The following is a 15,221-nucleotide window of genomic DNA, read 5'->3' as shown; positions in this document are numbered from 1 at the left end:
GTATTTGGTGAAGACCCTTCAGGGAGGTAATTACATTTAAGTGAGGTGATAAGGATAGGGCCCTAATCCAATAGGACTGGTGTCCTTATAAGAGAGACATCAGGCATATGCACACGGAGGAAAGACCATGTGAGGTCACATAGAGAAGGAGGGTGACTACAAGCTGAGAGGCTTCAGGAAAAACCAAACACCTTGCTTGATCTTGGACTTCCAGACTAAAACTGTGAGAAACAAATTTGTTGTTTAAGCCACCCAGTCTGCTACATTAGGGGAGCCCTGGAGGACCAATACAGAGCCTATGGGTAGGAAGACAAACGACCTTTGAGTAATTTGGGGTAACTTTTTTCTTCTCTCTTCTTTGCTGGCACAGAAGAAAACTGAAGCCTGGAAAATCATCCCTGAACTACCTGTTTAGAGGGAAGGAATCAAGAGTTGTCCGACTTTTTTTCTGACTATAGTCTCTACTTTTGAATCCCAAGTATTAAACCTTTTGAGAATATATTTTAATGGAGATTACCAGAGACAAGACTGGCATGGTCTATCATTTTAATTTCTCTTGAAAAAATTAACTTTTTGCCAAAATCTCCATCCCACTCCATCGTTACCCTTCACCTCTGACAGCCATGGCACTCACCTGACAAACCCCAAGTATGGCTGAACTTAAGAATCTCCTTCTCTGCACAGGAGTAGCTGAAGTTTTCTGGGGGGAAAATAAAAATCACACAAGCCAGCAGACTGATTTTATTTCATGAACACAAACATCAAACTTAACACTGCTGAGCAACTCTACTTCATTTTATTGAATTTCCCCCTATTCTCTAAGACCTCTTCTCTCCTACTGGGTCCCCAGCCACTCCAACCCACACACATGCTCCCCTGCCCTAACTCAGCTGCTTATATTTCAGAGAGGAAAAAAATAGCATCATCTGCCATCCTCCCATCATCAAATCTATAAAGCCCACCCTTGTAAATGTAACATGCATCTCCAGTAACAGAGCTGACTTTCCTCCTACCAAATCTCTACATTTAAAATCCTACTCCCAGGGCACCTGGGTGGCTCTGTTAAGCATCCGCCTTCGGCTCAGGTCATGATTTCAGGGTCCTGGGATCGAGCACCACATCGGGCTCCCTGCTCAGCAGGGAGTCCGCTTCTCCATCTGCCCCTCCCCCCTGCTCATGCTCTCTAATAAGTAAATAAAATCAAAAAATAAAAAATAAAAATAAATAAAATCCTACTCCCCTTCCCTTTCTTCCTGGTTATCAACCTGTCTCTATGGCATTCGGTCTTCCACACATTCTCTTAAGGTTGGCAGAATTCAAAAACAACAAATAAACCTCACTGGGCCCCATGTTCTTCACCTCTTCTCTGCCTCCGTACCAGTGAGTCTTTTAGTTTGGTTTAAAATCACAAGCATAATAAGTCAGATTTTAAATGCTTAACACCTTTAAAGGTATAGATAAAAATGATTTTTAAAAGTAATTTGTGCTTCCACAAAATATACAGTGAAAAAAACATTGAAATTAAAATGTACACTAGAAAATATTCACTTAATGCAAAAGAAAATACTAAGGGAGGGAAAAAAGACACAAGATCTAAAAAAAAAAAGTACAGCAGATGTAAATCCCACTATATTAGTAACGTTAAATGTGAATGGATGAAACTTATCCAAAAGACAGAGAATGTCAGACTAGATTTAAAAACAAAACAAACAAACAAACAAAAAAAACAACCTATCTAACTAAATGCTGTCTCCAACAGACACACTTTAGATCCAAAGATACAGAGTGAAAGTAAAAGAATAAAAAAGGTATATCATGCAAACACAGCAGCTAAGAGAACCCTGGAGGGTCTATGTTAATTACCAGACAAAACAAACAAATCTTACTAGAGATAAAGAGAGAGATTTTACAACCATAAAAAGGTCAATCCAACAAAAAGATAAAACAAGTAAAAACACCTAAAAGAGCATTAAAATAAAAAAAGTAAAAACACAAACAAGGGAGAAACAGGCAATTCACCCAAGAGTTGAAAACTTCAATTCCACATTTTCAATAATGAATAGAACTGGCAGAAAAATCAACAAGGAGGGCTGCCTGGGTGGCTCAGTAGTTAAGCCTCTGCCTTCAGCTCAGGTCATGATCCCAGGGTCCTGGGACCGAGCCCCGCATCGGGCTCCCTGCTCAGCGGGAAGCCTGCTTCTCCCTCTCCCCCTGCTTGTGTTCCCTCTCTTGCTGTGTCTCGCTTTGTCAAATAAATAAATAAAATCTTAAAAAAAAAAAAAACCAACAAGGAATGAGAAGTACAGAGCACATTATATAAACCCACATTTGTTTCTAGTAGGGATTAAAACAAATTATCTTAAGTGTGGGTTAGAAAATAATTGTCCATTGGCTGCCTTGTAGGTTTAAGGCTCTCTCCGCTTTGGAAACAGTTCAAGTACTTTTGTCAAGTGGTGAAAGGATGAGCAAGCAGCCCGGTAATGGGAGCGGATGTCATCAAGCCACCAAAACACTGGATTTTTATATTTAATTGCGGTAACATCCTTGCTATTACTAGCTATAGGTAAATTAGCAAGCCCTGAATGATGACTCCTACATACAGTTAGCACAAAGTCTGGCTCTACTAACCCCACCCATTTTGCAGTCTGAATAGGCAATACCAATATGTTGACGCTGATAAGATGTCGTGGCCTTCACTGGGAGGCAAGCAGCCCTTATATGTTGACACTGATAAAGTGCTATGACCCAAATTGAGGGAACTCAGAGTCAATTCACACACTCCTACCCTAAAGAGAGGATCCATGGAGGTTTCCTTGCTTGTATGTTATCATAAAAACAGTCCTAAAAGTTTTAACTAAAAAAAAAAAAAAAAAAATTTTTTTTTACATCCTGGAAATAAACTTTTTTTTTTTTTAAGATTTATCTGAGAGAGAGAGAGAGAGAGTTCGAGTGCAGGGGGAGGAGCAGAGGGAGGGAGAGAGAGAATCCTTAAGCAGACTCCCTACTGAGTGTGTAGCAGGACACAGGCTAGGACCTGAGATCATGACCTGAGCCAAAATCAAGAGTCAGCCACTTAACTGACTGAGCCACCCCAGCGCCCCTAGACAAACTACCTGTAGGTTTGACAGTTTGGGGCTTTAAATTTTATGATACTATTACTATTACATCCTGTGAGAAAACTGGAAGAAAGCAAGTCACTAAAAATTCAAAGTATAAGAAGTTGTGAATAGTAAGCTATGAATTGCAAAATTAATTTGTGAAGCAGGAAAAAAGAATCAAATGGCTGCAGATTATGTAACAATGCATGTGATTTTCATATAAAAATTTCATAAAGACCGCACCAAGGTTAAGAAAAGATTTGTGAATTTTCATTTTAAAGTATTCTATATCAATTTAATGCAAAGAATGTAGTTTAAATGAAAAATTGTCAACACAGCAGCTTCCTTTATTTGTAATTTTGCCTTATTACAGAAATTTACAAAGCAAAAAAGAACCTAAAAATCCTAGCTTGGAGGAATAATCATATTAATATCTATCTTAAACACAAATACACAAGCACACACACCCATGAACAGAACTCTATGAAAAGGGACCTGTTATATATATGGTTTGCCATGCCAGGTCAGATGAAACAGTAAGAAAGAACAGGGCAAACTAAGCCACATCAAGTGTTAATTTATCAAAGAAACTGGAACATTATTAAAGTGAAAGACAATGTTGGGTGCCTGGGTGGCTCAGCTGGTAAAGCAACTGCCTTCAGCTCAGGTCATGGTCCTGGGGTCCCGGGATCGAGTCCCGCATCAGGCTCCCTGCTCAGCAGGGAGTCTGCTTCTCCCTCTGACCTTCCTCCATCTCATGCTCTCTCTCTACCATTCTCTCTCTCTCAATAAATAAATAAAAATCTTAAAAAAAAAAGTGAAAGACAATGTTATTAATAGCCAAGATGAAAGGTATAAAAAAAGACTGTCTCAGAGCAACACAAAAGATGGCAGATCTAGACAATGTCCAGCAGCCTTCAATAAATGTTTGTCAAAGGAATAAACATTATCTGTAAGTGCTGAACACCAAGTTAAAAAGAAGTCCCTATTTAAACTTCTAGATGGAGAAAAAGTTCTGACCCCTCCCCCTTCAGATCTGTGTCAACCATAAACATCACATGATTTCATCAGCAAGCCTTTCAGTACTTCAAAAATATAGAAACTTCCTAAGAAATATATAGAATACTCTTCTCCTACCTGAAAAAAACAAACAAAACTATTCTGGTATTTTAAATTGGAACTCTCCCTTACGGCTTTTTAAATTCCACTTCTAATGTGTTCCACAAACCAAAGTTTATTTGGAGTGTCCACTGACCGTGGTTAAATTGAGGAAAGCCAGTATTTTTCACTGAAAAACCAATTTGCATTAGAAAAAAGCTACAGCTACCTCTGTAACATCAAAGCAAAGCCACAATTACCAACCCTATTCAGGAATGCCAAAAGGATCATGATTTGCTCAACCTATTCTACCTCTTGCTGTTTGTATCCTTAGTCATGGGAGAAATTAGCTTATCAATCCTTGAATTAGGCTTTCAAGAAAGAATTCTAAATTTTGTGTTATTTATAATACAACTCTAAAATAACAGCTAACATTTGAGAAGTTACCATGTTAAGAACTGTGCTGAATGCTTTAATTACATGATCACATTGACTGCACAGAACAAATGAATGACGCCTGCAGTAGTGCCACGGCTAGCAGGGCTAACAAGTCCTGCTATCACAGCTGGGAGGTCTCCACACTGTCAGAGACACAAAGGAGACAAGACTGTAATTTCATGTGCCATTTATTACTTACACAAACAGGAAAACCAACATCAGTGTCCCTCTTCCCAGAGGGTGATACCAATATGGTTGAGAACACAGGTTACTGAGAAGCCAACTCAACTGTAGTCATTTTAGAGCCTGCTGCTGTATCTCAGGGGTAAGCGAGGTGGTAAACTGTGCTCAACTGACACCAGGGCAGCAGGAAAAAAAAAAACAAAACAAAAAACCATCCTCGTGGCCATTTCTCATAAGGGTTCTTATCAACCTTTGTTCCAGGAGGACCTGCTGGGTGTCCTGCCAAGGTATGGGTCAGACAGAGATTAGGCTTTGCCTATTCGGCCCATGAGAAGACAAAGGTAATCAGAGTACCATGGTGAAGCTGCCCCCCCCTACATCTCTACCCTCCACCTTTCATTTGTCCAGCTACAAATTCTATTCAGAAGCACAGGACACTCAAATACCCTAATTAACTGTACTTTCTCTTAGGCAACATTGGAAAAGAGTGACTTGACCCTGACCCCCGGCAGGATGATCAGGTCTTTCATGGAGGTCAAGCCACAACCAGGCTCCCCACAGAGCCAAGCCAACGAAGTACAGTCCCAGGTATCATCAAGGTTCACCAGTGAGAGCCACATGGCTTTCTCCCCAGAAGAACAAGGGAGTGGGAAATAAACTGCTCTACTTTTGCTGACTGATTAATCTAGGTACAGCATGGGGTATTGGCAATCACGTATATCCCATCATAACTGGCCAGTAGAAGTTCAGAGGAACGCGTCTCATTCAGGCTAGAAAGTTTACGCTACTTTCTTGTGTCTCCAGAGCAGAGGTCAGAGACAAATTTCGGACTACCTTTATAGTTGTACTATACCCTGAAGTGGGAATTAAAGATCCCAGAGCACACATGCAAAATTCAGTTACCCTTCCTTGGAGTTCTGCCTAGCAACTCATTTTAGAGTGTTCCAGGTAAGGAGGAAACAGGATTCATTAGAGGGGTAGTGGTCTCAAATATCTAGAAATCCCTGACAAGTGCCTCAAGTACACAAGTAGTTTGCCAGGCAAGTACAAGCTACCTAAGATGCAACATGCTGTTCGAGTACAAAGTGTATTAGGAGTGTAAGTATTGCTATTATATTAGGAGTGAGCCAATTCTGTGCCTCTTGAGGTGGACAAAGTCTCTGAACAGAACTAAACAGGTGCCATAAAAGTAGGTTGAAATGCCTTGAAGAAAAATCTTAAAACTTTTACACACTGTTAGTTACCTCTGTCATTATAAGCCACATTTTATTGTCTACTCTGGTTGTCCCAGGTGTAGTTTAGAGGGTTGCAAGAACGTTTTAACAGGCATTTTGTTGGCATGGAGTTAAGATCCAGATTTTATAAAACTAAAGGTTGAGATTAATGATGCAAGGGGACTTGTAGTACCAGAAGAGACCTGAAGGACAGAATCTACTTTCTTGTTAGCAGGGTCAGGCAGGGCGTAACATATCCATTTAAATCCAGAGCTGTAACTGCAGTCTAGAAAACACATACAAGAGAATTCTGCTTTCCCTTATCAGGAAACCAATGGAAATCATGACTAAAAGGATAAGGTATACAAGCCTTGGCCCAAAGGCCACCACTCCCAAGGACATTCACTCCCCAAATCAGCAGCTGCTGAGAGTTTGTAAGAGTCCTTAGATTAAGATCTTCCACTGGCCAGCAGTATGTTGATTGAGGGTGGTAGGTATCAACAGCCTGGGGTAAATTAGATTACTAGTTTCTGCCTACTCCCCCAACCCTGATCCCCTGGGTTTATTTTCTTCCTTCTCCAACTAGCATAGGGGAGCTATTCAAGTTTTGCAGGTGAGAAGGCATGACAATCACTCAATTGTGAACTGATCAATACTATGCTCTAAGCCACCCTCGCCACAACACTTTGTCCAATAACATGGTCATACGGAAGGACAATGTAAAAACGGATAGAAGTTGTGGCAGTGAACCTTCAGCACTGTAATGAAGCAGTGACCTACTTGAGACATCCAATAAACACCCTCAACTACTTCACCTAAAACAGCACATGGCAAAAAATTGAAGGCAGAAGCAGATCTGATATAACTTACATAAACAAATATTCCTTGGGGTCCTAAAGAATTTCTTATGTACATAAATGCTTCTGGAGACCATCTGTCCCTGCCATCTGTAGCTGTAGAGATGGCATACCCATGCAATACTCGTGGAAGGAGAACTGGAAACATGTACCTCACCTCCATGGACTTGCCTGTGCCTTCTCTCTTTTCTCCCTGTTGGTCATATATTGTGTCCTTTGTTGTCATTAACTTTAGCCAAGAGAATACAAAAATAGAGAAAATGAACAAAACCAAAACTTGGGTCTTTGAGATCAACAAAACTGATAAACTTTTATCTAAACTGACTAAGAAAAAAGCCTCAAATTACTAAAATCAGGAAATAGAGACATTACTACCAACCCTTCATTGAAAATAGAGAGAGAATGCTATGAGCAACTGTATGCCAATATATTTGATAATTTGGATGAAAAGAACAAACCCCCTATAATTTATACTAAGAAATATGTTTTTGATTTTTGTCCCTATTTCTGGCACAGAGTTCCTAAAACCCTTAGGTTTTCTGAAGTGATGTGATGAAGGAAGGTGCCTTTTCTTATGTTAATAAGGTGACTTTCAGACTGCACCAAAAGATGGTTTGCCAAGAGAACCAGCCATGTGATTAGGGGGTTGGAACTTTCAGTCCCACCCCCCTCCCCACCTCTAGAGAGGAAAGGAGAGATGGGAGGTTGAATCAATGGCCAATGTTTTTAATCAATCATGACTATGTAATGAAGCCTCTATAAAAACCCAAAAGACAGGATTCAGAGGGCTTCTAGGTTTGTGAACACATGAAGATTTGGGGAGAGTGGCATGCTCAGAGGAGGCATAGAAATTCCACTCTCCTTCCCACATACCTCACTCTATGCATTTCTTCCATGACCACTGATTCGTATCCTTTAAAATCCTTTGCAATAAACCTGTAACCTAATAAGTAAAATGAGTCTGAGTTCTGTGAGCCTCTCTAGCAAATAGACTCCATGGAAGGGTTTGTGGAAACCTTTGATCTATAGCCAGTTAGACAGAAGTACAGGTAACAATCTGGACTTGCGGCTGGTACCTGGTATCTGAAGTCCAAGGAGGGTCATAGAAACCTCAGATCTGTAGCCTGTTGGTCAGAAGCACAAGGGATAACCTGGGCTTGCGATTGGTATCTTAAATGGGGGTGAGGACAGTCTTGTGGGACTGAGCACTCAACCTACAGAATCTGATGGTACCTCCAGGTATATAGTGTCAGAAATGTGTTGAATTGTAGGATACCCACATAACATCCCCAGAGAACTACTTGTTGTTGGTGTGGGGGGGAACGTCCCCCCGCCACAGTGGAATTGAGTGCATAACCTCAAAAGACCCCAAAAGACACACTGACCAAAATGGACTCAAGAAGATACAAGAAATCTAAATAGGCCTGTAAAGAGATTGTATTAGTAACCAGAAAATTACCCAAAAAGAAATGGTTAATCCCAGATAGCTTTCTGGTGAATCATACCAAAAATTTAAATATGAAAAACCAATTCTACAAACTTTTCTAAAACACAAAAGAGGGAATACTTCCCAAGTTAATTCTATGAGGCCAATATTCTCTAATAGCAAAACCAGAAAAGAGATCACAATAAAACTACACACCAATCTCATGAATACAGATGCAAAAATCCCCACAAAGTACTAGCAAATCAAATACAGCAGCATATAAAAATAACTTTAGGCCACAACCAAGTGGGACTTAGCCCTGAAATGCAAAATTGGTTCAACATTAAAAAAAAAAAATCAATGTTATATAACATATCAATAAAGGACAAAAGCCACATGATCATCGCAGTAGATGCAGAAGGATCTAATAGGGCAGAAATGAAATGCACCTTTAAATCAAACACCTTTTCATGATAAAAACAGTCAAACTAGAAATAGAAGGGAATTTCTTTGATATGATGAAAGGCATCTACAAAAAACCCACAGCTTACATCATTATGAACACGGAAAGACTGAATGCTTACACTCTAAGAGATCAGGAACAAAACAGAGATGTCTGTTCTTGCTACTTCTGTTCAGTATGTACTAGAGGGTTAAGCAAAACACCATGGCAGTTAAGCAAAAAAAATAAGAAAAAAAAAGACATCCGATTGGAAATGAATAAGTAAAACTATCTCTAATTGCAGATGACATCATCTTGTACATAGAAAACTGTAAGGAATCCACTAAAAAACTAACATTAAATAAACTAGTTCAGCTAGGCTGCCTAGTACAAGTTCAATATACAAAAACCAAATGTATTTCTAAACACTACTCTAGAAAATAATCCATTACAGTATCATTAAAAAGAATCAAACACTTTGGAATAAATTTAACAAAAATGAAAAATGTATACTCTATAAAACATTGCTATAAGAAATTAAAGACCAGGGGCGCCTGGCTTGCTGGGTCAATAAAACATGAAATTCTTGATCTTGGAGTGGCCAATTCAAGCCCGATGTTGGGTGTGGAGTTTATTCAAAAAAAAAAAAAAAGGTGTCATAATTCTAAAAAAATAACAAGATAAAACAATCAAAACATTGGGGCACCTGGCTGGCTCAGTTCAAAGAGCATTCAACTCAATCTTAGGGTTGTGAGTTCAAGCCCCACATTCAGTGTAGAGATTACTTAAAAAAAAAAAAAATTTTTTTATTAAAAAAAATGGAAAAACATCCCACATTCAGTGAATTAAAGGATTTAATACTGTTAAGGTGGCAATACTCCCCAAACTCATCTATAAATTCAGTGCAATCCTTACCAAAATCCCAGATGTCTTTTCAGAAATTGAGAACCTGATCCTAAAATTCATTTTGAAAGAGTAAATTTGGAGGACTCACACTTTTCAACTTCAAAACTTACTACAAAACTACAATAACAAAACCATGTGGTACTGAACAGGATAGACAATGATCAGTGGAATAGAATTCAATAATGAATTCTTACAACTCAACAATACAAGAACAACTCAAATTGAAAGTCAACAAAGATTCTGAATAGACAATTTTTCCAAAGATCTACGAACAGCAAATATGCACATAAAAAGATGTTCAACATCATAAACCATCAATCAAAAACAGTGCCATACCACAAAAAGACAAATGTTTGCCATGGATGTGCACATACTGGAACTCTTAGGCATTGCTGTTGAGAATATAAATGGTTCAACTACTTTGAAGAGTACTCTGGGAGTTTCTCAAAAGATCAAATATAGTTATCATATGATGGAGCAATTCTGCTCCTAGGTATATACCCAAGAGAATTAAAAACGTATGTCTTTACAAACACTTGTACGTGAATGCTCACAGCAGCATTATTTACAATAGCCACGTGTCTGTTAACCGATGAAAGGATAAACAAAATGTGGCATATCCATACAATGGACTATTACTTAGCAATAAAAAGCAGTGTAGTACATACATGCTTCAACATGGATAAACCTTGAAGAAAACACGTGGGGCGAGAGAAAAGTCACAAAAGATCACATATTATTAATTCATCTATAAGAAATGTGCAGAACACACAAACCTAGAGATAGAAACAAGATTAATAGTTGCCTGGGAACTGTTAACCTTGTGGTTTCTGCCTATATAAGCCTGCACTCCCCACTCTTTGTAGCACACTTTGGATTTCAGTCAACTCTGTGTGTCCCAGATTGCAGGCCGAGGAAGCCAAAGAAACCCTTTTGGTTGCTTTACAGCCTCATCATCATTTGAGTTGACACCATTAATGAGCATGGAGATTATTGGTGGTGGGGGGGGGGTGTCAAGAAACTGTTCTAAAATTGATTGCAGTGATGGTTGCAAACCATGTGAATATACTGAAAATCGCTGTACTCTGTAAATGGACAAACTGAATTAATGAATATGGTATATGAATTATATCTCTGAACTGTAGTTTAAAAAACCAAACGCAGCATTTCTCTGTTATTAGCACAGACAGGACATGACCCAATGAAAGCCAATGAAATTAATTACAGACTTTTGGTAAAGCAATCATACACAAGGCATGTCAAAGTTGAAGCTGTTTGGATATATACCTGGAGATGCTGCAGCCACTCAATGAAGGGAGGTGTGTCTGCGAATGAAGTCAATGCTGACGACAGCAGAGCTCAAAATGGAGTGTCTCAAAAGTCTTTAAAATCTTCTTTCCTTAGATTCAGATTTTAGATCCAGCCGAAGACGGAGCTATTTGAACTTCTAAATGATGTGATCCAATAAATTACCTTTTGGAGCTTAAAAAAATAATTTGTTTATGATTTGTTTGTTTCTTAAAATCTAAGGTGGACAATATTTCCTGTAACACTTTGCAACCTTAACCATAAATTAAAGATTTTACTTACAAATGAAGTCTTGAAATTTAATACATCTCAAGAGAATCTTAGTGATTGCCATTAAATCTTCGCAGTCATTACAACTATGAGCAAATGTCTCACTTGAGACATTTACCTCAACAGGCCAGCCTCCAACATTGCCCTTCAATTTACAAGCACACTTAAGATCTCAAGAATATACACGCTACAACACTGCCTCCCAACAAAGCATTTAGAATTCCTCAAAGTCCACAAGATTACTTCTTTCTTTACAGGGCCTATTACAAAGTAAATTTTAACTTGCATTTCTGGAGACAGAGTTGGTAAACTGTTGTCTCTTTATCTCAAACTGAATGTTTTCCACGTCTGTTTCAGAATATGCCTTACATAGGGGGGATGGAGCAGAAGGGTGGAGAAGGCCTCGTTACACACACAAAAAATCTGGAAATTCACCTTTGTAAATACCTTTCTATTTTTTAAGATTTATTATTTGAGAGAGCGAGCCAGGGGTGCGTGCATCAGAGGGGGGAGGGCAGAGGAAGGCATGGGGCAGAGCTGGACAGAGCAGAGCTGTACATGGGGGCTCAATCCCAGGGCCCTGAGACCTTGACACGAGCGGCAGTCAGATGCTTAACTGACTGAGCCATCCAGGCGCTCCTATACATTTTTAAAAGCAAGATCAATTCCCTTAACATTTGCACTCCTATTTGTGCAAGACATCGATAATCTAAACAGGAAGAGATTCCTGTACATCACACAATAATGTGGAAAAACAAGGCTTTGGAGCAAATCTGCCCTAGATAAAGAATTTAACAGAGGCATTCCTGATTTCAAATTAAGTCTGCAGGTAAAAACTAGAGCTGTGTCTGGTATTTCCCTACAAAAACTGAACCTACAAAAGCATCTACAGTGAAGGGTTTAATCAACACAAAGCTGGTAAACTGACTTGGAGTTGATAAACTTAGAGCTTAAATGAGCAAACTGAATTTCCTGTTAGACATAATGTTGTCTTAGGCCGTAAAATATCTTTCCTCTAACAGAACAGCTAAAATTTATTGACCACTTACCACTTATAGCTGACAGCTGTTCCAAGTGTGTTGTATGAATAAAAATCATGTAATTTATCCCAACAATGTTATGAGGTAGGTGCTCTGTCATCCCCATTTTACAGATGAGAAAACTGAGGCAAAGGTTAAATAATTTTCCCAAGACTGTATAGTTAATAAATGGTAGAGCCAAGATCTGAAGCTCAGCAATCGACTGCAAGGCCATGGTCTTAATCACTAGAGTATTTCCTGACACAACTTGGTGTTTACAGAAGGGAAGAGCACCTCAGCTTTCCAGGTTGGTATCTCACAGAATGGTTCTAGAGTTGTGCTCTGTGCTGCCTTACCCCAACCCCTAGCCAGAAATAATAAAAACAAATTTAATAAAATCAAGAAACACAGCAATCTTAGGTAGACCTCTGCCTGAGTAACTTGAACCAGTCACCTCACCATAATCTACTCTCCCTTATCCAAGATTAACAACTGAATTCTCTACGCTTTGTCAACCTTACTATTTCTCCTCAAGCTCTGTCATCAAATCCATTGTGTCCTACCATTTAATGTTTAACCAATGCTGATTCATTTAATTAATCATTTTATTCCCTAACATAAAGTAGGTTACTTGGAGGTAACATACTTACTTATAAGTACAATCTTACTCTTTTATTATGGTTTATGTTCCCATTTCCCCTCCGAACATGTGTTCCCCCTTCACACAGTGTTTACTTCTTTGGTCCTAGGAAGAGCAAGAAACATTTTGTAATTAATAATAATTTAATATAAAGTTTATTTTTATTTATATGAAATTTAAAGTTACAATAAAAGCACATGCTAATCTGTTTACTTGATAGGACACTGCTGTGCAAAACTGTGCTCCTTAAGGTTGCACCAAATACATACCAAGTTTACAAAATTCTTATTAGGTGTGCAAAGTAACAGAAATAGAAACTAGGTGTGGCCTAAAATACCATTCACTGTTCAAGTTAGAATTCATGTTCAGTCCTCCAGGTTCACTACTGTCCTACCAATTCTAAAACAAAAATACTTTATCTTTGCAATTTTCCTGACTGGAATAGTAAGAGAATCCGACTGTACAGGAGGGGAAAAAAGTAACTAAAACCTAAACATTCGTGCATGTTAACACTGAATAAAACATACGGTTTACAGCCAACCTTAAACAGAAAAATCCCCAAACAAGCTCTGCGACCCGCCTATTCAAATGCACCCCAAGTTGAATCACATCACCGGCTGTTCTATTTTTAAAAAGTAGGCTCTTTAAAGTATTACAAATACATTATTTTCACTGAAACGATTCCCCTTAAGGTTGCTGCTGAACTCAAGACCCCAAGGACGACACTTGCCCCTTAGGGCATTCGCATCCCTCGAGAACACCTAAAATCGATATGCATTTAAAAATGCCTCGAGGAACTAACTACTGCTGAGGAACAGAAAGCATCTGCGGAACAGAGGCGTTCGCGGGCCACTTGGAGATACAAGCCGAGCAATCCTGTTTCGGGAGGGTCAGCATAATGGAGGTGGAGAGGAAAGAACCGCTCCAGAAACAGTAAATGCAAAACAAAGATTTTTTTTTTTCACGCCGACGACAGGAAATAATTAAAAACATAAGCTTTCCTCACACCCACCGCCTAAACAACCGCCTTGTAGTTGAACAAAATGCGTATTCGCTCTCTCCACCCGCGACCTCCACCGCAAGGAGTAAGGCAATTTAAAGAAAACACCCAGTGAGGCGCCGCCCTCCGGCTCGGGCTCGGCGTCCGCGGCTGGCCCCGGCCAGCGCCGCGCGGCCCACAGGGCCACGAGCGGAGCGGCCGGTCGAGCTGCTCCCGGGCCGAGGCCCGGAGCCGCCTGAGCGCTCGCGACCCCGCGACTCCGTCCTCGCCTCAGAACAAAAGCGCCCGCTGCCGCGCGCCGGGCCTCAGCCCGCGGGCGCCTGGCCTTCTGGCGCTCAGCGCCCCGCCGGGGACCCGAGAGGGCGAGAGAAGGGTCGCGGGCTACCCGGCCCCACACTTACCGACGGGCGCACAGGCCAGCGCGGGCAAGCGGGGAGTACGGTCTGGCCTCCCGGGCCCCAGAGTTTAAGTCAGCTCGGTCCGCCTCCAGGGGCGGGTCGAGCAGCGAGGCCCCGGCTCCCCGCACAGCTTGGCCCCGCCCCCGGCCGTGGGCGGCAGGAGTGAGGCCCGCGCCGCCCGGGTCCTAGTGCCACCCGTGTAAATAAGGCTGTGGCCAGCCCGGCCCTCCAGCCCCTGGCGGCGAGATTTGCAAAGGCACGTTCACGTGCCTGATGGAGAAACCTTCTGTATCAGTGGTTCTCTGCCTTTCACTTGCATCAGAATCGTCCAGGGAGCTTGTTACAAAAGGATTAAAGAGCACCACCTGCAAAACTGCCAATTCAGTGGGCTAAAGTAGGGCTGAAAATGTAGATTTCTAACAAGTTCCCAGGATAGGCTGTTGCTGCTGGTCTCAGAAATCAATGATACAGAGAATGGGGTCCGCAAACTTTCTATAAAACATGTGAAAGAAAGCGCATCAAGTGAAGCTGAGGAGATAATTTTTTTTCAGGCCATTGGAATAGGGCGAACATCCATTAATACACAGGAAACTTCTCAAAGAAAATAGACCTTTTTTATATGAGGGCTTGTAGAGGAAAAGGTAAATAAGGGAATATGACTGAGTGGTTAAGAATAAGAAAAGGTAGAGGTGGTTAGTTCTTGCTGTAGGGAGGGCAGAGTAGTCCTTTGCCCTTGAGGTTTGGATCTTGGCTCTGCCATTCACTAGACACACAACTTTAGGGAAATCACTTAACCTGTCTCTGCTCAGTTTTCCTGCCTCTAAAAGAATTAACAGGAATGCAGATTTCTCCTGCTATCCAAACGTAGAGAATTCCTATGAAAACTTGCCTAAGCCAAAATGGTGTAAAGTGAGGAAGCGATTA

General features: G+C 40.5%; 1 protein-coding gene across 4 annotated transcripts in view; it reads right to left on the bottom strand.

The window, feature by feature from the left end:
- The window catches only part of RESF1 (retroelement silencing factor 1), a 28,008-nt gene extending 13,626 nt beyond the window's left edge, over nucleotides 1-14,382 (bottom strand). The window contains exons 1-4 of one of the 4 annotated variants that reach the window (XM_028113263.2): nucleotides 14,301-14,382; nucleotides 12,910-13,004; nucleotides 10,950-11,144; nucleotides 635-700 (exon numbers count right to left, since the gene is read on the bottom strand). The gene's annotated coding sequence lies outside the window, so the exon portion shown is untranslated. The remainder of the gene's footprint in view (nucleotides 1-634; nucleotides 701-10,949; nucleotides 11,145-12,909; nucleotides 13,005-14,300) is intronic. The other 3 variants (XM_028113265.2, XM_028113264.2, XM_028113266.2) reach the window with 3 other exon arrangements.
- Between the last annotated feature and the right edge of the window lie 839 nt (nucleotides 14,383-15,221).

Source organism: Eumetopias jubatus, unplaced genomic scaffold (genome assembly GCF_037043125.1).
Source record: "Eumetopias jubatus isolate StellerSeaLion01/CBP00866 unplaced genomic scaffold, mEumJub1_p1.0 scaffold_8, whole genome shotgun sequence".
Classification (NCBI taxonomy): Eukaryota; Metazoa; Chordata; class Mammalia; order Carnivora; family Otariidae; genus Eumetopias; species Eumetopias jubatus.
The sequence above is the reverse complement of the archived record's forward strand: the minus strand, read 5'-3'. Positions and strand labels throughout refer to the sequence as shown.